At 35.5% G+C, this 23,892-nt stretch overlaps 1 protein-coding gene across 3 annotated transcripts in view; it reads left to right on the plus strand.

Annotated features, from left to right (window-relative positions):
* Nckx30C (solute carrier family 24 member Nckx30C) overlaps positions 1-23,892 on the plus strand; it is a 182,628-nt gene that overhangs the window by 48,127 nt on the left and 110,609 nt on the right. The window lies entirely within an intron of this gene.

Raw genomic sequence — 23,892 nt, forward strand, 5'->3', positions numbered from 1 at the left:
GACACAAAAAGTTACATGATTTTAAATTTTGGTCTGCGCTGATTAACCGAAATATTTTAAGCTCTCCTTCCGGGAGGAAAGAGAGCTGAAATAAATTAATAAACAAACACGTGTTTAATCGATGAACAGGCATCCATGATCAACCTTCTAGGGAAAAAAAATCGCATTTTTAGACATACACATATAAAGTACGTACATATACATATACATATACTGTACATATACGTACATATACATATACGTACGTACATATACTGTACATATACATATACAGGTTTGAAACATATACAGTACGGTTCTCTGATATGCTGAATTTGGTGATGTAATTTTCATTCAGATTACTCTTTTTTTGGGGGGGGGTGTTTATTTCTTCTTTTTCTTTTTGAAAATCATTTCTAAGCCTTGTAAATCTTGATGAGAAACCTTAGACCTTATGAACTTTGCATATTTAAAATTAAAATAGAAACTGAAATGTTTGGTTTGTATTTGGCTGCTAAAAATGCTTTTTCACAGTTTCAGTCACTATTAGCATGAATCACTGCTTTCTTACAGTTCGTTGCCAGGCATGGTTTTTATGAAAAACATATTCTATGTTATGGTGATGGGTTTCAATGTCAAGAAGGTTATTCATCATGAAAATAAAAGTAATTAGAGTAAGAAATATCCATAAAATGTTGCAACTGGTAAAAACTGAATCCATAAAATGTTGCACCTGGTAAAACTTAATTAACAAAAACCAAATAGTAAGTGTAGGCTAAGTGTTATTTTTTCTTAGATTTTTTTGAAATATGGTCTGAGAACCCTTTAACGCAGGGGAGACCAAGATAAACTGAATTTTCCCTTTGATTTGGATTATCTGTGTAACTATCTGATAATATTTTAATGCGTTTTGCAATTTCAGATTATTAAACTAATTGGATAACCATTCCCAAATAAAATATCTCTAAGGTGGTCGAGCTCTGAATCCAGGAAGCGTGTTGAACAAACTTGCAATGCTCTCTCAACTAGAGAAGTTACAACTCCTCTTTTCACAGCAGGAGAATGATTAGAGATATAATTTAGTAATGGTCACTATGTGTGGGCTTTCTATATACACCAAACTCGAAACATGTATCATTTCGGTGCAGCAGGACTTCTAAGAAAGGAAGACGCCTCTCTACCTCTGATTCCTGAGTTTTTGATTCAAGGAGTTTAGCAAGTCAAGGAAAGACCCCAGAGACTCGTCACCATGCTCCCACAGATAAAAAATATTATATCTTTAAAACGAACCCAAGATTCAGGTTTACAAAAACTTTTCAAAATTTTGCAAAGTTTGCAAAGTTGGTTATCCAATTAGTTTAATAAATTCTGTAATTGCAAAACGAGTTTAAAGATTATCAGATAGTTACACAGAAAACACAATTCAATGGGAAAATTCAGTTAATCTTGGTCTCTTGTACGTTAAAGGGGTTTCAGACCACATTTAAAAAAAAATCTAAGAAAAAATAACATTTACACTTACTATAGATCCAGAAAAACTATCAGTTCCCAAATTTATCAAGTTAAAGACGTTAACCCGATAGGTGAAAACTCTGGTGTCTACAGAATTCCTTGTTCATGTGGTCTTTTGTATATCGGAAGAACTGATCAGCGACTTATGGATAGATTAACTCAGCACTCTACCTCAATTAATAACACACTTAAAAAGCAAAAAAAAAACAGAAAATTTTAACTCTGCCTTTGCAGAGCACATTTTTGAGAACCCGAACCTTACTATTTTATTTAATCAGCTAGCCTAATTTCACATGACAAAGGTATTGTCCAGCACGACAGAGCAGCTGTTGAAATATATAATTACCAACATTTAGGTCTAGCTTTAAACAGGGACTCAGGTGATTTAAGAATAAATGAGTCGTATTCTTCTCAAAAGAGAAGCCGATACTTTAGTAGTCCCAAATATAAACCTTGTACCATTTTCCCAGTCATTTAATCAGACAAGTCAACAACCCTTTAAGTCTCAAAGAGTGTCTGCAAGGAATGCAATTATTAAAATCAGGAATCAGATGACATAGCTCTCCAAAACTCATTCACAAAAACTCATTCAATTGCTGGTTTGTTTTGTTTTGAGTAAATGAATGTTTTTCTTTTATTTCTCAGTTATTCGCTAGTATCCTTCGACGGTGTTTCAAAATTTTCGATTTTTTGCAAATCGCGGATATTGGTGAATGACTCACTTTTATGGTTGTTAGGTATTTGGTTTTGATTCTTATAATTTTTGGCTTATAATTTTTTGGTTTTTCCACATCCACATTGACTTTCTGCATTTTAATTTGTTGGTTTTTTTCGGCACTCTCATTGATTATATTTTTTCGTTTTGCGCTGAAGAAGAGAGGCGTTTTTCCCCTCGAAATATTCGCTTTGTTGTGTTTTGTCAGTATTTTCATTTGGTCTTTAAAAAGCTTATTTTTGCTCGTTTTTCTTTCTTTATGAATATCGGTGTTTCTTATCAACGTTTCTGGATTGTATAGTCAAACTTTGCGGGTGACTTTCAAAAACTTGGGACCGTCGATACTATTCCAGCAAAGTTTTCAGTCATGGAAAACTTTTGAAAGCCATGATCATTATGTTTGTCTCACCTGTTAGATTGAAATTTTACTGCTCCTGTGAAGACAAAATATTACGAATCGTGACGATCTTTGATTTTGGGGAAACATTTTATGCTTTATTATACGAAGTAGTGTCGCCAGACTCGTACATTTGTTCCATTTCAGCACTCTCTTTTAGGTTACTGCGCATTAAATACTTAAATCATTACACCTTTCAAGTTGAATTCTTCTGAAAAATTTGCATTTGCGGTACACTTTTGCCACAAAAAGGAGCAGCTTCATTTTTGGACCTGCCCGTCAGAGTTCTTGTAACCGAATGATTATGATGAGCTTGTTTTACTTCCGGGCGCAATTTTTCAGAACCAGTAGGAAACTTTGAAACAAGTTTGCAACGAGGCAAGACGCATTCACAGGATCCCGCTTTGGTAGGTTCAATGGGCAGCGTCACACTATATGACTTAAATAGCAATCATTCCCCTTGGATTTATTTTATGTTCATCTCGAACGGCAATTACATTGTACTGCAAAGCATACCACTACAATCCACTACCAGGGAATCTGGCATAGGATAACTGAGAAAGGCTGGGCTTCTGAAAAGAAAACCAATTATTTCCACAGACAGCATAATCTTCCATATACTCCAGAAATTGGATCATTTTTCAATCTTTTTAAACCTTCTGAATTAGAGACTGATAATAGCGGATGGTATGATATGTTATTATGTTTTCTTTAGTCGCAGATGCTCCTAGAACTTACTGGCTAACCATTTTTTTTTATTTTGTTCCATCTGTTTCTTTTTTTTCCAAAGAAGTTATCTCTATTTCCTTCTCTCCGTTTCTAACTACCAAGTCGTTGGATTATTATGCTATAGTAATCGTTGAGATTAATTCCAGCTTGTAAGAGGTCAAGATATGCAAACAAATGTTTTGATTTGAATCTCAAATGTATTGATTCTCATGATCGCTTTTCTTGTAACCGCAGACAATGTGAGCCTCTTCTTGATTACATCGTGTCACTATATTTTTGATAAAACCACCCTTGAAAAAAATGCAAATTCTTTCTTAAACTTGTGACCTCTTTAGATAGTTTTTGTGGCCAAAAACATCAATATGCCAGTTTTAAGAAAAAAACTATATACCCGATTTTTCTAACTCTTATCTGAGTAAAAAATGGTAGTTCAAAACTTCGCAATTTACATTTTGCTTCTTGATATTTTATTTTATTAAAATCAATTTCTGACTTAATTGGTTAGCTTACTACACTACTCCTTGTTATTGACTCTTTGTAATTGTCGCCGACGCAAGCATTCTAACTTTATATCTTAGTTTTTCATTTTCGTTTGTATACATTTTTCCTTACCCTTTGCCTTAGCTGGTCGGGTTGATCTTATCACGTTTGATAGTCAAGGTTGTTTATTTGTCCTCTATGCATTGTGAAATTACCTAAAACGCCGTTTGTAAATAGACTAATTACACTTGGTATTTTATTCTTAGCTATGTTTCTTTAGTAATGTTGCATGCGTCATAAATATAAAAACCATACGCTCACTCCTTGGGGGGGGGGGGAAGATGTAACTTATTGTCTTGAAATAGATTCATAAATATGACGTGAATCATATGATTGTTCTTGTCAATCTCATTTTTCTTGTGTAATTTTACCTACAAAATAAACACTAAAAATGATACAACCACTACTGAGGCAATAGGACGTATTTATGCTTTTCGAATGTATTCATAAATATTACGTCACCCATATGAACCTTTTTTTCCAAAACCAAGGCTTTTAACGAATTTTCTCAAGCTTCTAACCTATATAGATTGTTTTTGTAGGCCAGAAACATTCAAGGATGCCCATTTTCCCGAAAAAATATGGAGCCATTTTCAAGAAAAATACGTAAATACATGAATACACAATTATTAATTACTGCTTGTCTGTCACGGCTAAGTGGCAGAATGGTGTATGTTGAATCTCTTTGTGACTTGACTTCTAACCGCAGCCTCTTCTTGATGTCAAAGTGATGTTAAAGTTCTGATCTCCTTAGTTCTTTTTTGTGGGCAGAAAAGTCAATGTACCAGTTAAAAAAAAGCTATGTGACCGATTTCGTGGCGGTGCCCTGGCATGGCTACGCGACAGGTTTGTATACATCGATTCTCGTTGTAATTAGGAACCTTCAAATGACTCACCTTTGTTTGCTACTCTTTCCTCAAGATAATGGAGGGCTCCGCAGAGAATACATGTAACGTTGAAGGGTCCCGATGATTTCTAATTAAGAGTTGTGTTGTTTGTGGCATCTTTGTAGGTTTACGCTGGGTTTTGCGCCACATTTTACTTGCGTCAAACACTGTGATGGCGTTGTTCTTCTAACATGATAATTCTTTGTTCGTCACTTTCATTTTTGACTCGTTCTGATTTTCGCTGTCACTTGTCTTTTAACAACACAATTCTTTGTTCTTCACTTCATTTGGTACTGGTGCATTACACGGACACTTCTAAAAAGTCAAATTTGGTTAATGCTAATAAAATAAAATAGATTGAATATATAATAGTTTATAAACAAATTTGGGCTATATATTTTCACATTAGTGGGGTAGGGGTAAAGCATACCATATATTAAATACTTAACCTAATCTAACCTAGGTACCTTCCCCCCTCCCTAAACCTAAAAAAACAGCAGTTTAAATATCGTAAACGCAATGAAAACTACTCTTTGCATTCCATTTCTACATAGCGATCTCTTATAAATAACCAGTCTGGCGGGTTTCGTCTCTCATTAGTATATAAAAGTGTACGTTTAACGCAACAGTACACTTCATTTTTGACACGTTTTCATACTCGCTTTCTCGCTATCGCTTGTAATTCTTGCTGCTGCTTGTCTTCTAACGCATATTTCTTGGTTCTTCTTTTTCATTTTTAATTCCGAAAATATTTTCAAATGCCTCTATTACCTGGTAACACAGGTTGTAAATACCCTGAAAAATGTATGTGTACTTTCTAATAAAAAGTATTATATTTAAACAATGGTGAAATTCCATTACTAGCCACCCTTCCTCTGGGGGCTGTGGGGGTCGTGTCATCCACGTGTCATAGTTATTGGATCTTTCAGCTATACAAAACGGTCATCCCAAAATTTTGATCAAACGACTTTGGGAAAAAGGGCGGGGAGGGGGACAAGTTGCCCTCCAATTTTTTGGGTCACTTACAAACGGCAAGAACTTTAAAATTCCGTTCAAATGATCCCTCTCACAATCTTGTAGGACCATTGGTGGGATGCGGTCCCCCCCCCCTGGGAAGAACAAAGAGAAACAAAAACACATCTGTGATCTCTCTCCGGGCAAATAATGATACGCTGAATCTGATGGTGCAATTTTCAATAAGATTCCTTGACTTCGGAGGATTCCCCCCTCCCTTTTTCGAAAATCAAATAAATTTTCCCAGGCTCGTAGCTTTTTGCGGGTAAAATTTAACTTAATGAATCTTATATATTGGGAATCAACATAAAAGCCAATTCTTTTTATGTATCTATTGTTGTGAACCCTGTTTTTTAGAGTTTCGGTCACCATTGGGCCAGGTCGCTCCTTGCTTAAAACTCATTACCAAAACATGTTTGAAACGTCTTCCCCTCACTTCCTCTTACTCCCTCTATTACTCAATACACCTCCCCCTCTCTCTTCTACTCTCGTTCCCCTGCCTCCCATTGTATCACTTTATCCCTCATCCTCCATCTCTCATGCTCTTTACTTTCTCTTCTTTCTCTTTATTCCCCCCTCTTTCTATATTTCTCCCTATATTCATTTTTCTTTCTCTCTATTTCTTGCTCCAGCCCTCTTCACTTTTTCACCGTCTTTGTTTCTTCCTTTCCTTTCCCCTCTTTCTCTTTCTTTTCCTCTATTTATCCCCCTTCTACTTACTCTCTTTATACTTCTCTCTCTTATTATCACATATGCTAATGAAGAACATGCAGATATATATAAGAAACAGCATTCGTTGAAATAATGAAATTAATCAAGCTTAGAAAAACTGGTTCAACGGTATAGATATATTATTGATTTTTCTCTATCCTATAATCTCGAGTTTTCCAATTCCTAGAACTCTCTTTGTTTTATCGGATATATACCACGAAAGCCTCTTGCGTGGATATTTCCAATCCAAAAGCCTTTTAATGAATGGGTTTTTAGAAAGAAAACTAAGAAAGGATGCTTGTAGTGTGTTTTGTTTTAGAGTAGGAAAATGAAACTTAATATCCTGGGAACATTTGCATAACCTCTAGGGAAACTTTTCACTACAAATTTGACCGGGTCTAAGATATTTAAAGGTGTTAATTGTATTTGAATGTTTTCACCAGATTTCCAGTTCATCTATGCTTGTTAAGAAACCGGCACCGAAGTACCAAATACTGACAAGGAGTATCAGGTAATATCAAGGCGCGAAAACATAAAATGGTGTATTTTGCATTTTATCAGAGGCAACGCTACAGCGTTGCCTATAGTAAAGGCCATACGGCTCCAATGTTTTACTATTTATTTATTTATTATTTTTTTCCCCAGAGGCACTTCATATAGAAGGGCTCGTCGTAGAAACTTCAAAGGGGGCTTTTTCGATTGGAAATCGAGAGTTCTAGTGCCCTTTTTAGTAGTCTAAAATGTTTGGAGGGCAACTACCCCCCCCAACGCCCATCATTTCCCCAAACACATCCAATCAAAATTTTAAGATAGCCATTTTGTTCAGCGTAGTTGATTTTGATATAGAAAATATGTTTTTGAGGAGGACATTCCCCTACCACCCTCAGGGCAAGGGTTTTAAGTTATGCCCTGGGGGCATATAAGGTTTTTATTGAAGGCATTGTCGTAGAAACTTCTAAAAAGGCTCATTCGATTGGAAATTCAAAGGGATAGTGCCCTTTTTAATAGTCGAAATTGAATGGAGGGCAACTAGCCCCCCCCCCCTTTCCACGCCTATCAGTCCCCCAAACACATCCAATCAAAATTTTGAGATATTCATTTTGTTCAGCGTAGTTGATTTCCAGATAGAAAATATATTTTGAGGAGGACAGTCCCCCACAACCCTCAGGACAAGGGTTTTAAATTATGCCCTGGGGGCATATATGGTTTTTATAAAAGGCGTTGTCGTAGAAACTTCAAAAACGGCTCATTCGATTAGAAATTCAAAGGGCTAGTAACCTTTTTAATAGTCGAAAGTGATTGGAGGGCAACTAGCCCCCCTCCCTCTCACGCCCATCATTCCCCCAAACACATCCAATCAAAATTTTGAGACATCCATTTTGTTCAGCGTAGTTGATTTTTGTTTTTTGTTTGTTTTTTTTGTTCTTGATGTACTCCACTTCTTTTTTATAGTGGGTAATAAATAAATTATTATTATTATTATTATTATTATTAATGTAAATTAATAAATAAATTCCTGCTGGGTGGAATTTAACGCGGGGGAACTATCAGCAGGAAAAAAAAATGTTCTTTGATGGGGGGGGGAATTTGCCAGGGGTGGGTTTTCCAAATGTGAATTATTCAGGGAGGGGACGACTAAAACCTTTCGATAATATTCTAAATTTTACATCTGAAAGTAAAGGGAATAAAGAATCAAAGGAAATGTCAGAAATAGCACTTCAGGTTGCTTTAGACGATTTTATTCGTGTCTTGCAAAAAAAGTCATTTTCAAAATACATATTATTTTCTTTTGTATTACTTTCTCTGTGGCTGCTCAATTGTGCATGTGAGGGAGGAGACCTAACCACCACTGTTTACGCTAAGGTTTTAGTTTTTATCTCAAGGCTTAAAAATGAACGCAATGAGAAAAAAGCATAACTCAAAATAACATATACAGAATAATTTATGCCCATAACACGGGACAATTAATCAAAATTGCATATTATGAGTTGAGGCTCATCCAAATGATGGCCAAGGAGTCTCACCATTCCTCAATCTATGAAATCAATCCTGCAATAACTGAAAATATAAATTATTGTTGAGTGTTTTAACGTCTTCCACAAATCAAACGGTTCAACATTCTACAGCCAAATGAGTCTGTCTAATCTCCTATATCGGGAACGTAGGAGATAAGTGAAGTTCCGCCCCGTATTGGTAGAGTCTCCAACCTCACCTCCCCCCCTCTCCTACTGTCTACGCATAGTTTTCTTTTTATGCCAAGTACGCCACCCCCACCCCAAAGACTTTAATAAGGTAAAGTTTTGTATGGGAAGAGCACATAGTATATCTATTATAATTATCCAATTATAAGGTTAAAATACATACTCTGTGCTAGATGCAAAATTGCTTTGGCACACAAAATCCTATCTAAGTCAATTCCAAACAGTCGTGATCCCTTTGTAGCAGCAAGTGAAATGGTCTAAACCCCCTTATTCGAACTATTTTTTCAATACATTCATTATTTTCAATCGCTTTCAACAAGTTATACAAGCTGTCTATTGTTCATATATAAGGTTTTTGTGAAAGAGGTAATCGTATAGACTTTAAAAAAATACTCATTCGATTTAAATTGAAAGTTCTAGATCCGTTTTTTACAGGCAAGAATAATCGGACAGTAAGCAAACCCACACCCCCAATGCCATACAAACTTGAAAATTCTTACAAACAAAAACGAACAAAAATAAATTAAAAAAAACTTTCCGAAAAATAAGTTTTTCAAAGAAAAGTAAAGGCCATTTTATAAATAAAGCTCAGGAGATACAAATAGCTGTTTAAATTAAAACTCAAAACGACCAGAAATTACTATTAAAGAATAAATGAAACCCAAAACGAACAGAAATTAAATAAACAACCATAGCAAAAAACATACAACAAGTAATAATATAAATGAATAAATAGATCTTAAAGCGAGTAATGCTTAGATTGAATATGAAATCAAGCTTAAAACGAAAAAAAATATTTTGCTATTAAAGTAGAAATGAAACTTAAAACGAACAGAAATTAAATAAACAAACCAATGCGAACAAACATACAACATACATTAATTTCAATAAATAAATAAATCTTAAAACTAGTGAAACTTAAATTGAATATGCAAATCAAGTTTGAATCGAATAAAAATAACTACAAACAAGAGTTTGGGTATCGCCTCACTGCAGAAGCCTAAAACTTACTGCGTTATTGGCGTCTTACTGAAAATTATGAGTATTGAACAGTTTTGGAAAGTATAAACAAAATCAAATTGAATATTAGATATATAATGATATTAATTGTTGAAAGATCTATCAGTTCAAGATATTTTTTTTACTGTAATTTTTATTTTCATTTTTAATGCTGTAAGAACTGGAAAAGAAAAATTTGTAATATACGAGTAATTCATTTTCAGTGAAGCGCCAATGACGCAGAAGGCTTTAGGTTTTTACAGTTAAAGAAGGGGGCAGTATCCAAATTTTGTTTGTAATGAAACTATATTTGTCTTGACCAATCTTTGAAAGAACTAATAGATTAAACTGAATATTTGATGTATACAGTATAATGATATTAATTGCTGAAAGCTCATCCGTTCAAAATTTACTTTAATTTTAATATTTATTTTCAATATTCAGTACAAAAGAAAACATTTGTAATATAATTCGTTTTCAGTAAAGCGCCAATGACGCAATAGGTTTTAAGGCTCTGCAGTGATGCGATACCCAAACTCTTATTTGTAATTATTTTTATTCGATTCAAACTTGATTTGCATATTCAATTTATTTTTCACTCGTTTTAAGATGTATTTATTCATTTATATTAATAAATATTGTATGTTTGTTCGCTTTGTTTGTTTATTTAATTTCTGTTCGTTTTAAGTTTCATTTATACTTTAATAGCAAAATATTTATTTCGTTTTAAGCTTGATTTTCATTTTCAATCTAAACATTCCTCGCTTTAAGATATATTTATTTATTTATATTATTACTTGTTGTATGTTTTTTGCTATGATTGTTTACTTAATTTCTGTTCGTTTTCGGTTTCATTTATTCTTTACTAGTAATTTCTGGTCATTTATCTCTTCCGTTCCCGATTTAGGAGATTAGACAGACTCATTTGGCTGTAGAATGTTGAACCGTTTGATTTGTGGAAGACGTTAAAACACTCAAAAATACTTTATATTTTCAGTTATTGCAGGATTGATTTCATAGATTGAGGAATGGTGAGACTCCTTGGCCATCATTTGGATGAGCCTCAACTCATAATATGCAATTTTGATTAATTGTCCCGTGTTATGGGCATAAATTATTCTATATATGTTATTTTGAGTTATGCTTTTTTCTCATTGCGTTCATTTTTAAGCCTTGAGATAAAAACTAAAACCTTAGCGTAAACAGTGGTGGTTAGGTCTCCTCCCTCACATGCACAATTGAGCAGCCACAGAGAAAGTAATACAAAATAAATAATTTGTATTTTGAAAATGACTTTTTTTAAAAGACACGAACAAAATCGTCTAAAGCAACCTGAAGTGCTATCTCTGACATTTCATTTGATTCTTTATTCCCTTTACTTTCAGAAGTAAAATTTAGAATATTATCGAAAGGTTTTAGTCATCCCCTCCCTGAATAATTCACATTTGGAAAACCCACCCCTGGGAAATTCCCCTCCCCCATCAAAGAACATTTTCTTTTCCTGCTGATAGTTCCCCCGCGTTAAATTCCACCCAAAAGGAATTTATTTATTAATTTACATTAATAATAATAATAATAATAATTTATATATTACCCACTGTAAAAAAGAAGTGGAGTACATCAAGAACAAAAAAACAAACAAAAAACAAAAATCAACTACGCTGAACAAAATTTATGTCTCAAAATTTTGATTGGATGTGTTTGGGGGAATGATGAGCGCGAGAGGGAGGGGGCTAGTTGCCCTCCAATCACTTTTGACTATTAAAAAGGGCACTAGCCCTTTGAATTTCTAATCGAATGAGCCGTTTTTGAAGTTTCTACGACAACGCCTTTTATAAAAACCATATATGCCCCCAGGGCATAATTTAAAACCCTTGTCCTGAGGGTTGTGGGGGACTGTCCTCCTCAACATATATTTTCTATCTGGAAATCAACTACGCTGAACAAAATGAATATCTAAAAATTTTGATTAGATGTGTTTGGGGGACTGATAGGCGTGGAAGAAGGGGGGGGGGAGGCCAGTTGCCCTCCAATCAATTTCGACTATTAAAAAGGGCACTATCCCTTTGAATTTCCATTTGAATGAGTCTTTTTTGCAGTTTTTACGACAACGCCTTCTATAAAAACCTTATATGCCCCCAGGGCATAACTTAAAACCCTTGCCTTGAGGGTGGTGGGGGAGTGTTCCCCTCAAAAATATGTTTTCTATCTGGAAATCAACTACGCTGAACAAAATGAGAATTTTTTATGTGAAATTGCTTCAAATAACCAAATTGAAACACGTGGATTTTATCATATGAATCAGAGTAGTACTATTGACTTTACAAAGAGATTTAATAAAAATGAAGTTACCCTATACTGTAGAAAATGTGACCCCAACTTTACACGTCAAGACGAATATAAGTCGAATCCTGATGAACTATCACCACAGATCGTTTCGGATGATTACCTATACGTAGAAGAAGAAATCTAAAGGACATAGTGTTTTGCACATAATTTTATTAATAAACAAATTTACATATATTTTTAAGGCATTTCATTTTCAGGGCCTTAAAATATGTATTATAGAGGTAGGAAAGAGTATTTTAAACAAGAAGGTCATTCAATCGAGGATTGTCACCATAAATCTCGAAAAATTCCATGTAAGTATGTCCACGACTTCGAAAATTAAAATATAATAGGGCATGAAAACCAAAGCTTTTCGTTGCTAGATCTTGTACCCTCTTCCGAATTTGAATAATAGATTTTGCTCAAAATAGATAGATCCGCTCTGCTCAAGAAAATTTTAATTTGAGGTGTGTAGAATGTATACGGCAAGCCAAGCGGATCAAAAAATTCTATATTGCTTCTTGTTTAAAAGATGCATAACCAATCTTTACACTCGTTGGACTGCTATTAACAATGATTAGGGTATTGTGAACATGTTGAATTTGTTCCAGGAAATCTGAAGCTTTGCAATAAGATTTATATTTTGATATGTAGGGGTCCATGTTAAATACATCGATTATTTGATTGGTGTTCATGGCACCAAGTTGAATAAAACACTGCCGTCAGGAGTAATTTCCCAATAGGTTTCAAATTGATTTAGGAAGATTAATGCAATACTTTCCTGCAATGGTTTAGAAAAGGTACACTTTATCCGCACATTACCCGTCCAGACAATACTCATATCTTGTGCACCAGACAAATTCAATACAATAATGCCATGCGTTTTCGCAAACATTTCTTCACTTATACCATTTTCGAATAACTGATAATCTCGATCTAGGGATTGCATTAACAATTCGTAAAGGGTCCTGTAGGATTTATCAAATGATAAATTGCAGAATGGGATTCCATTTACTTTACATACAAGTAAGGAAAGCCAAAATAATTCAAATTTATGCGGGGAGTCTGTCCATGATCCAACAGTGCTAGCACTTTTTACAAAAGCCACTGCCAATTTTGAAGGAATTTCTCCATTGATAAATGACGAGACGAATTGGTATAGGTACGCGCACCTGTAGAAATATGACGCTAGATTTGTGATTGTATGAGGCACGAGCAATTTGGTATTTTTCAATTGCCAAAGCCACAGAGTTCATAACTTGTTGTTTTCGTGGATGAAGTATTGCCGAAATGAGAGAGACTGTTACATCGGGTGTAGTGCATTGTAATTTTCGCATAATATAATTGGATTGTGCAAGTTGTAGCTTTATATCAATTATTGCGATGGAAGGCCGCAATTGGGGTATATAAAATATTTCATGATTTTGTTTCCCAACTAAATGTAAATCTTTAGTTGTCACCTCTCTAAGAATATTGGTAGTATCAGCATTTGTTTTATATTCATATCCAATAGTCATATCTCTCAAATGCTTATAGGAAATTGGTGTCATCAACATGAATTTTATATTGCCTGTATAATTTGAAAGACTATTGCTCATGCTCACCAAAGTTCGATTTATATAGACACTTATTTGTCGAAATAAATAATGTTATACGAAATTTTTGTAGGATAACCCCTCGGTGGCACTTGGTTTTTTTATTGATTTTTGAACAATGAAATTTAAGTCTATAAATGTCGAATTCAAATCGATAAAGTAGTCTTCATTAGAGTAAATTTGAAAATGGACATTTATCAGAGAGCGGTTGTTGCGGGTAACATTGTTTTTAGTGTCCATGTTTTACACTGACATTTACATTTTCTGCGTTGACAATACTTAGAGATGAGGTGACTGAAGGCTGAGAATCTTTATGTGGTAGATACGTCATCTTAAGAAAAGAAATCCTTTTTGGGATTTTTTTACTTTCTTTGATGCTTTACGCTTCCCGGCTGACTTGAGCCTGATGAGTGATGAGGTCTTGCTCATCCTTTTTAAACCTTTTTTCAGTTGTTTCAATTGCTCGCCGAGGGATTGCGCACTCGCCCTGAAATTTTGCGAAACATTTTCTTGAATATCCTTCCCAGAGCCCGAATCATGTAATGTAGAGAATGCAAAATCCACTGCAACCGGTGCAATATATTTTTTAGCCAAGGGTAGTGCAGAGCGAAAAAGCTTAGCAGACCAACTGCCGAGACCGTACCTGGACATTGGCAAACGACCCCTATAATAGTCCGTTCCATGTCACAACTGGCGTGGTCCAAGAGTAGCAACATAACAATCAATATCAGGACATACAAACTGAGTTCTATTAGCCATTTAACTGAATTGGTCTAAAATGATATGTAATCAGGGCCAAACCTTTTGTTATATCGAGAGGATCACCCAATTCGTTTCTTAATGTTAACTGACAGAGCTCCACATACAAAGTGTTGACTGGAACGTAATGAAGGTCCTTTGTATTGTAGTGGTGAATATGGTCGTTAGAGGTTTTTCGTTCAAGAACACGTAAGAGGGAGACATTGGTATTACCAACTCTTGATCTCCCGACAAATGATGCATAAAGAAATATGCAACTGTCCAAGGAGAAGGCGGGTGCATAGTCTGCATAGATAACATAGTCATTGCCGCTGAAATTTCCAGTCTTAATAATACGATTGTTAAACCGAGAACCTCACTTAAATTCTCATTGAGGAAACTTCTTTCATTCTCAAATGGATTGATAATATAAATTCTCCTTTGTTCCATAGAATAATTGAATTTAAAGGCACCATTTTTACGAGCGGAATTTTTTTTATAGCACGACACAGCTCATGCATATTATTGCATTCCCAGTAGGGTATTGCAGCAATAGGGTAATCATTAGACTCAAAATTTTCCATTGCACCTTCATCACCGAATTCAAAAGGTCGTATTTTTATGTCATACGTATGATCCTTTCTTTGTATATCATATGTATTTTTAAGAATACAATCGACAAGAGCAACTTCATACCTTCCCTCAAATTTAACGGCCGGGGAACGTTTTGTCCAAAAATCGCTCGTCTTATTCAAATCCTCATATAGAGGGTAGGAAACATTGGACATGAATGTCACATAAAAACCTTCAGACATTTTCAACGTCTTCAGCAGGTATCCACAAATCAAAATCAGAGTTGTATCCTAGCCAGCGAACAAGCAACTGTTTCTTGCCCTTATGTGTACAAGTCTTTAATACCTTTTCAATTTGATAAATTCCAGTGTTATTACCTTTTTGTAATTCATAATCATAAAATCCGCCAAGAATCTCTTCATCTTTCATATTACGAAGCCGATATGTTATAGGTTTAGTATATAAGGTTTTTGACATTTTAAAAAGTTCAGTAGACCACAAATAATTTCCCTTTTGAGAAATATTTCTGGTACCATTGATTCGAAAAGTATCACCAATATTGATTTTTTTACTTTCTTGCCTTTTAATTAGAATATTGTTTGAGGAAATGTGTATTGCCTCTGTGATGAACTTCCCGAGGGCTAGTATGGAACAAGGATTGATGAGGATATTGGCTGTAAATTTGCATTATTTTATCTATATTATTAATAAATACAGCTGTATTTTTCAATGTACAATATCTTGAAATTAAAAGTCGAATACTTCGTATTAAATGTTCTGCCAATGCGGCCTTTATAGGACTTTGACTATGATAGAGTATTGTATTATATTTCAATATAATTTTGTTTACATGGGGATTAACAAATTCTATTCCACGATCTGTTGGAATTTTCTTATATGAATCTTGTTCAAAGATGGGCTCAAGGGCTTTAGCAACTTCATTGCCTGTTTTTCGCTGCAATAGAACTGCATATACATACCGACTAAACACAATTATTGCGAGTAGAATATACTTGTAGGGTCTATTATGACGTCTTTTAATAGCGTCTAGAGTCAAAAGATCTGCTTGTAATACATGCCGAGGATAAAAGGCTCTAGTTCTTCGATAGTGATTACCATAAACCCTATAATTTCAATGAAGAGAATAACTGGATTCCTTTTGTAGATAGCCTTGTACACTATTAGTGTCAACACCAGTGACCTTGGAAAGTGTAGCCGGAGGACTTGAACTTCCTGGTTCTCCAATATTTTCATAAACACCTTTCAAAATTTGATCCATTTTGATCGTAAGCGTCCGCTACCGCTTTGTATACTACCAGGCGAATCAATACATCTTCGCTTTTTTCTAGCTACCGGTGTCAAATTATCACTAGGTGTGCTTTCCAAGAAAGATTCAAAATCATCTTCTACCATTAATGGACTATGTTCTCTTAGTTTCTTTAGAATTTGCATATTAGCGATAAGACTTTCAGGAAAATTTGACGACTTTAAAAAATTATATAAATGCTCGTCAAAGGATTCGACTCTTTTACGATTTGCAATCAGATCTGACAACAAATCAATTAAACTGTAGGGCTTGCCCTGGATTATAACTTCATTCTTTTTCTCATCAATTTGTTCATTTTCAGTGAAATACGTCACGAGCCTTTTACTTTGTTCACGATACGATTGAGGCAACAAGTCTACAACACTTGTTAATAACTCTTCGTTTTTCGGTGTTTCACTGTTTTCAGAAAGTTAATCAATGAAATTGACTTTGAGTGGTTTTTCACGATAAGGTTTATGTTAGTTGACATGACGAGCTACATTTTGAAGCAAAACTAATTTTTCATCATCAGAAATTGTTTCATTGTTAAGAAATTTAATCAGATTATCTTCAAAGTGCTCTTTGGGTGAAAGTTCGATTGGCATCAATTTATAGGGTTTCGCGATTTCTAGAGAATAGTCTTTACAAGTCCAACTGTTATCGGTGGTAACGCTGAAAAGAAATTACCCCCCGCTTGAACAAGACGTTTTCTTTTACAATTGGTTTTCTTTTTGCAAGCTAGAGCACGTACAAGTGATCGATGCTGCCTTGGTTGTTGCCTAACACGATCTAACAGCTGAAATTACCCTCCGTTAAATTTAAACAACGTTTCGACAAGAGATTAATAAATTCTTTCTCAACACCATGCTTAAGAATTGCTTTTCTAAGTCGTGGTTTTTGATTGGCTAGCACGGAAAATAAATGTAGTTGTTCGTGTAGCTTCTTCAATGTCATGATTGCAACTAATGACCTTTTTTACTATTCACGGGTATATATGTAGTAATTTCATTATCGAAAATATCAGTGACGACACGCAACTCTTCGGGCGTGTTTTTATTCAGGTCTAATAAAATGTAACGACAAGGTTTATTAGTTACTTGATTGTGTGCGGAAAGTAAAAATTTAGGTTCGCCAGGATAAATTTGTTTGCTTAGAGTTATAAGAGAACTTGAATCGCGAACTATAGATGACATAGTAGGTACAATTCAAAGCAAGTGTTCTCGTGCATTTATGCTGTTTATGAGATTATGGAGAACAATAGTTACAAAAATTTTTGCGTGCTGAGACCGGACAGTAAACAATTTTAACATTTCCCGCGACGATTCTTCAATAGAATCAGCTAATTCGTCAATTATTAACAACTAGTTCGCCGCAATACTAGCATACATGTCAAGGTCTTGTATGAATTTTATGCTTGGATCAATCTTCTTCATTTTATCATAGGATTCTTGCCATATACTGTAGCAATAATATATATTTTCCGGATTTTCTAAAAACATTTTAACACGGTTTTGAATGATTTTTGTTAAAAGTGTCGTTTTGCCGGACATGGACGGTCCGCAAAAAACAATCTGAAGGGTGTTTTAAATTTATACATACTCTTCCAATGCCAAAATGCAACTAACCTATCCTAACCTCAATCTGTTGAATAAATTTTCAAGAGGAAATAGAATACATGGTTTCTTTAATTCACAAATATATACAAAATTTTAAAAAATATCACAATCTGGCGGCTATCGAAAACAGTGGCCCTCCCGATGATAAGATTAAATAAACACTGGAAAATTACTGCCTTGCGCAATGAAATTTAGTAAATTTCAATTATTAGATAAAAAAAGGCAGTGCCAAGTTTGTGACGGGAAAACGACTATATATTAAAAACTGTGTTGAGCTGTTGACAAATAAAACGACCCCCTCCCCCAACAGGTAGCCCTCCATTACCCTCCCACAACTACAGAGCTCTCTCGAGACCGAGTTGATTCCTATAATTTACACATTCAACTCGATCTGAAGTAAGATAATAGCCATGTGATAGTACTCTCACACCACCCTCGAGTACATAGACTTTATCCGATATGATGGATATTGCATTTTTTCGATTCGAACTATAAAAATTTTGTATTTTAAAGAGCGAATTACCATGACAGTCACTCTTGGAACTAAATTTTGCTCTATACAGTTCCTACAGACACTCATGTTGAAATTTAACTTTACATGGTATGGAGATAACCTTTGGCAGACTTTTTTGGTAGTCTCATCGTGCGTTTGCATACAGTATATCTATATACCAGAACAAATGCCTTTGTACACCTAGTAGTTCCCTGTCTCGGATTTCGTTTTCAGCAACTTAATTTGGGTCCGGTGCTTCGCCACCTCCGGATAGAGAGAATCATACAAGTTTCTGTAATCTACCTGGAAGCTAATGTAGTCTCCATTTGCCACTGGCGCTTACTTAAATAAAACTCCAACATAAGTTTTCTCGAAAATTCTAAAATGGCACTGCCAGCAGCAATGTTTTTATTTAAAATTACGTTTTTTTTTCTATGTAAGAGGACCATATTGGAGTCTATGATCGTGAATGATGTGAAGTTCGGATCCGCAATGATTCGGGCACTTTCTGTCGGGTCAGTCATGACGTCACAGCGACTCTTGTTTCGCACACTCTCACACATCTTACCAAAGGCCGATTTTAAATGAGTTTAAAGATCTCTTTTTCGACCTTTGTTTTTGCTTGAGACCGTTTGTTGACAAAAGCATCAACAAACGCCTTCATATAAGGTTTTTGGTCAGATTGGAGGGCTCTATGAATCCTTGTGACATTGAAACCGTTGGCAAGCATCAACCGCAAAAGAACGTGGTGTACAACAATATTCCGTTTCGGCCCCAGGTTGGCACAACAAGCTTTTGTTTTGAAGGTGTCCAATGCATGCCTTTATTCTCTACTAATGATAAATTGTAGGGGCTCAGCGAGTCCCCATGCACCGGTCTATTAATGCACGGGAAAACAAAATCTTTTACCGAGTCAAGAAGTTCCAGAGGAATTTCACCACCAATTTTGAAAAACTATCCTTGTGGTCCATTTTCCTCAACAGTGTGAAAATTGGGAAATCTGGAGCAGAAGGATTGTCAAGCCATTGGTAACTCCCACACGGCAAATAAATGTGAGACATTGCCAACGGATAAAGGGAACTCATATCCAAGAAAACGGCATCAAACTTTTCACCGTGCGTTTTCCAGTCGGTTCCGTATCAAGGATACGATCCCCATCAAAAACATACCGTCCCCTCCTAGAACTCTCTACAAATAAGTGCTGATCCACGTCGGTGATCAGACCTATTTCTGCTCCACTTATTTTAAGAATTAAATCCATCACCAAATGAGGAGCGGTAAAATAATACCCTATATCCAACACAAATTCTTCGTAAATTTTATCCGTCTTTTTACAAACAACATCTAACAACGTCAGTAAATCACTTGCCAGGTGCATTTGAAAATAATCCCACCCATTTTTACACCCTCCCGTTGCCCAAACCCTCTTGGCAAATTCATAATTGGCAGTAGTGCATTGATGATCGTGAAGTGAATCATAAAACTCTGCAATGGGTGTTAATTTTCCTCACTTAGCTTCGAGGCGGAGCTGTAGTACTCGTACGGGTATATACGCTTACACGTTAATAAATAAGACAGTTCCTCATCTGGAAAGTGCTGTTTAAGGAGGGGGAAACTACTAAAGTTATCACTTTTTTGTTCTTGAATGAGTTAGCTTAGAGATTTTGGGAAGAAATTAAATGAATCAAGGAAACGGATTTTATTCAAGAACGTATTACCATTACAATTGTTTTCCATTTAAATTCTTATACTAGCAATTTTTCAGATGATTTTGGTATGATATTAAATGAAAAAAAATCATCTATCCATGCGCTATCTACAACTTGATCTTTCTGCAATCGTGCCTACGCTGGTAATATTAATTTAAAATCGTAGCTGGAATTGTGTATGTAAACCGGTAAAAAGTATTGTTGTCTAACATTTAAATTAGACGATTTATGAGCAAACCCCCCAAAATTACTTCCCCTTGATGAAATTTCTTGGTATAATTGATCAGTATCGGGGGTTTTCGCATCCCCCTCACAAATTATTTTCTTGCAAACCCAACAAATGTCTTAATTTTTAATAGCCAACTCGTCCTCTGGTGATAGATTCATTGGATAGCGTGTATGACGCAGCCGTGAAATTGCCGCCCTTGCTGTTTTAATAAGAGCGACCTTAGCTGTGCCAATACAATATTTTCAATCAAACTTCTATCTAAAGTCTACTAATTTCAGAGAATTAATTGAATCTTTCCACATGGGTATAAAAAGGATCGTAAAAGCTTCGAGTATCTTCACTTAATTTAAATTTTACGGATACTACATATCCATTAGAGCAGCTTCGATGTCAAATGTTACCTTATTGCTCTGCAACAGAGTGTTCTGAAAGCTTTAGACCAGCAAATTGGCATTTGTCCCAGAAATCGTTTCCAATGACGGGCACCCATAACGCTTGAAACGTCTCAAATCATTATTAAATTTTTAGTCGGTATAAAACCCATAAACATAGATCGGGCAGTAATAGCGTGTTGTTTGATTTTTACCCTGACTTAAAACCTGACTAATATGGAAGATAGAAAAAAAATATCCAATTGATTCAGAATCTTTGGCAGGTTCGTACAGAAGCCATACCCAGTGTTTCACAGAATGAATGGACGGTGCTCTTAAAGAATAAATTACATCTTTTTTTACCACTTAGTTCCTCATGTTCAAATTCTTCGTCAAACTGTAAAACTGTTGCCCCAACTTTTAAGTGTTCATTAGCCTTTTCAAAAGTGTCAATCCCCTTAAGTGTTACTGGATAGTGCCCCTTTAAATAAGTTAAATTTACTTTTGGAAAATCAGAACCCTCCCCACCAACATTTACTGCCCAATGGTCTATCATTGTCTTACTAATTCCATTCATCTTCTTAGGGTTATGACCCGTGATATGAACGAAATACTTGAAACACTCCAAGCCCGTGTCAAAACGAAAGTGTTGTACACCCTGACACACTTTTAAATTACTATTATATTTTTTAAAGTTAGGTTTTCAGCTCCCCCTCCCACCTCTTAATGCAAATTCCTTTTTAAATTTAGTGATATTTAATTCTAATTTTTTTGAAATAAAACCGATAAACCACTCCCATTCTCATTATATCCTTCCCTCCATTTAAAAATTTTGCCGACCCAATCCGAAAACACACATTAAAAATTATGCAGGTCTGGGTGTAGCGTCTGCATCTGTGTTTGTATATGATGATCGCGTAAAACATCCTAACTTGCACTAACAAAATTAATTTTAAACGCGATGGATGCTTTTAAAGAATCCCGCCCTCCCGCCTCCCGTAAATGTTTTTCGAGAAGCGCCCAAATCATGCTGACGTAGAGGTTTGTGGTTTCTATGGGGTCCATTTGAATAGTATCACATGAAAGGGAATTGAACGGGTCACTAAACTCGGCCCTATATACATGAATATTGCGCAAAGCGGCATATGCTAAATACAAATCTAGTAACAATGGGGGCAAGCCAGCACCACTTTGTTATATATCACTGTGAGGGGCGGGCGCTTCTAGCACCCTTTCGACCTCATTAGATGGTGAATGTTCTATCCATTCATAGTCTGTATCGAGGCCGAGATCCCTCAAAAACTTTCTAAATAAAATACACTATCCGGACTTGTCCCTGCACTTAAACCCCCAGCGCGTTCACTATTCTCCGGGACCTCTTGCATGTTCAAAAAACTCTATTTCCTCGTAGAGGTTGTAGGCTCCTTGAGATGTTGGTGTGTGAACCTAAAAAAATAAGAGCATATTAGCTCACAGGAACCTATTGCCCTATGAAAGAGAGAGAATGGTTATGAAAGTCAAAGAGCCCCACTATTCGTTATATTATGAAAGGGAACTATGCCCTCGTGGCACTGTAGACCCTCCACTACTCATTGAAAGGCAAAGGTGTCCTCACTACTGATATAAATGTAATGTACCTCCCATAGAACACCTTTTGTATGTATTATGACGCATTGAAAGATTTGCCCGCACTAGTGATAGAGCCTTTAAAAAAAAGGCATGAGAAACTCACCGAAGGGGGGTTTGGTTCTGGCAAATTGGCCAGAAATTCTTCGACCCAGGCCAGTAGTTCATCTGAGGCCTCTTTAACTGTTCCTTCACCAATATATTGCATTAACAGTTGGTCAATTTCGGCCTGAAAAAAAAAATGAGCTTAAAAATCTCCTCTAAAAATCTCCTTTAAAAAACTCCTTTAATGCCTGAATGGGCTCTCTGACAGGTAAAAAAAAAGTGAAAAACGTCTTTATTAGAGTGAAATGGTTAAGAAGAATCTTGTTTCTGAGGCAGAGAGTCTTTTAAAATTAGGGGGGGTAGGGATGTATTCTGAAACTTCAATATTCTAGCAAAATAGTGAAAAAAAGAACATTATTATGGGAAGCCACGGATTAAACCAAAAACTAGCGAGTAGTTGCTTAAAAGGTGAAGCCTTATTTCTAAGTCCCTTAAAACTAGGAGTTAAGGAGCCTGAAAAAAAGATAAAAGTATTTAAAAAGACAGAAAAACTACATAAATTTAGGTACGTGTGAAGCTAGCAGGGGTACACAGATTACTCCTAAAAACCAGGGAGTATGCGCTTAAAAGCTGAAAAACAATCTTATTTCCAGAGACCTCTAATATTCTGGTGAAAAGCTTTTATTATGTTGAAAAAAAAATGGCTAAGAACAACCTAATTTCTGAGAGACTGTGTCTTTTAAAACTAAGCAGGGTTGGGATGTATTCTGAAACTATAATATTTTAGCGAAAAATACTGAAAAGAAAGGGCTAAAAAAGTTGAAAAAAACAGTCTTATTTCCGAGTCTTTAAAACAAGGGGAAAACTAAACACAAAAAGAATAAAAACTCCTTCAAGGGCTTAGAGGCACTCGAAATTGTCTTTACTAGCGTGGAAATAGTGAAAATATAGGGCTAAAAAGTTGAAAAACAATTAGTTAGATATTTCTATAACCAGGTAGAAAATAGAGGTAAAAATGCATACATCCCCGAATTCAGGCTGCACTTTGGTGCCGGATGGTACTGACAAAGCCTGTTGGGGGACAGCCTCACAATTTTCCTTAGGCGGGGCTGCTCTTGAGACCCTCGGCAAAGCATGATGAAAGAAACCTCATCTTGTGTAGGTGGGGCTGCGACCGCCCACTCTCTTTTCAGTTTTCTAGCATGCTGCATAGGGGCCTGCGCGGATGGGACTTGCGCAGTTACCTAAAACGTAGAATAAAGTATCCGTTGAAATTAGTCTTTTCCCAATGTATTAGGAGCCCTGGTTCGACACAATCACTGATGGAAAAAGGAAAACAAACAAAAACATGCCTTTTCATCCTGCACAGAAAAAATCTTTTTTTTTTGTCGATAGTGAACTGAAACCTCTGTAGCAGGGTTCTGAGAAATTCTAAATGTGATGCGCAATTTTTGACCGATAATTTCCCTTCTTGAGGGTGTTTTCCCTCCTTTTCAAAATTTACCCCAATTATCTCAGGCATTTAACTTTTGACGGAATTTTAAGCATAAACAAATTTACATATTTTAAATCACCATAA

Source organism: Artemia sp. Qi Xiang Cuo, chromosome 20 (genome assembly GCF_049724085.1).
Source record: "Artemia sp. Qi Xiang Cuo chromosome 20, ASM4972408v1, whole genome shotgun sequence".
Classification (NCBI taxonomy): Eukaryota; Metazoa; Arthropoda; class Branchiopoda; order Anostraca; family Artemiidae; genus Artemia; species Artemia sp. Qi Xiang Cuo.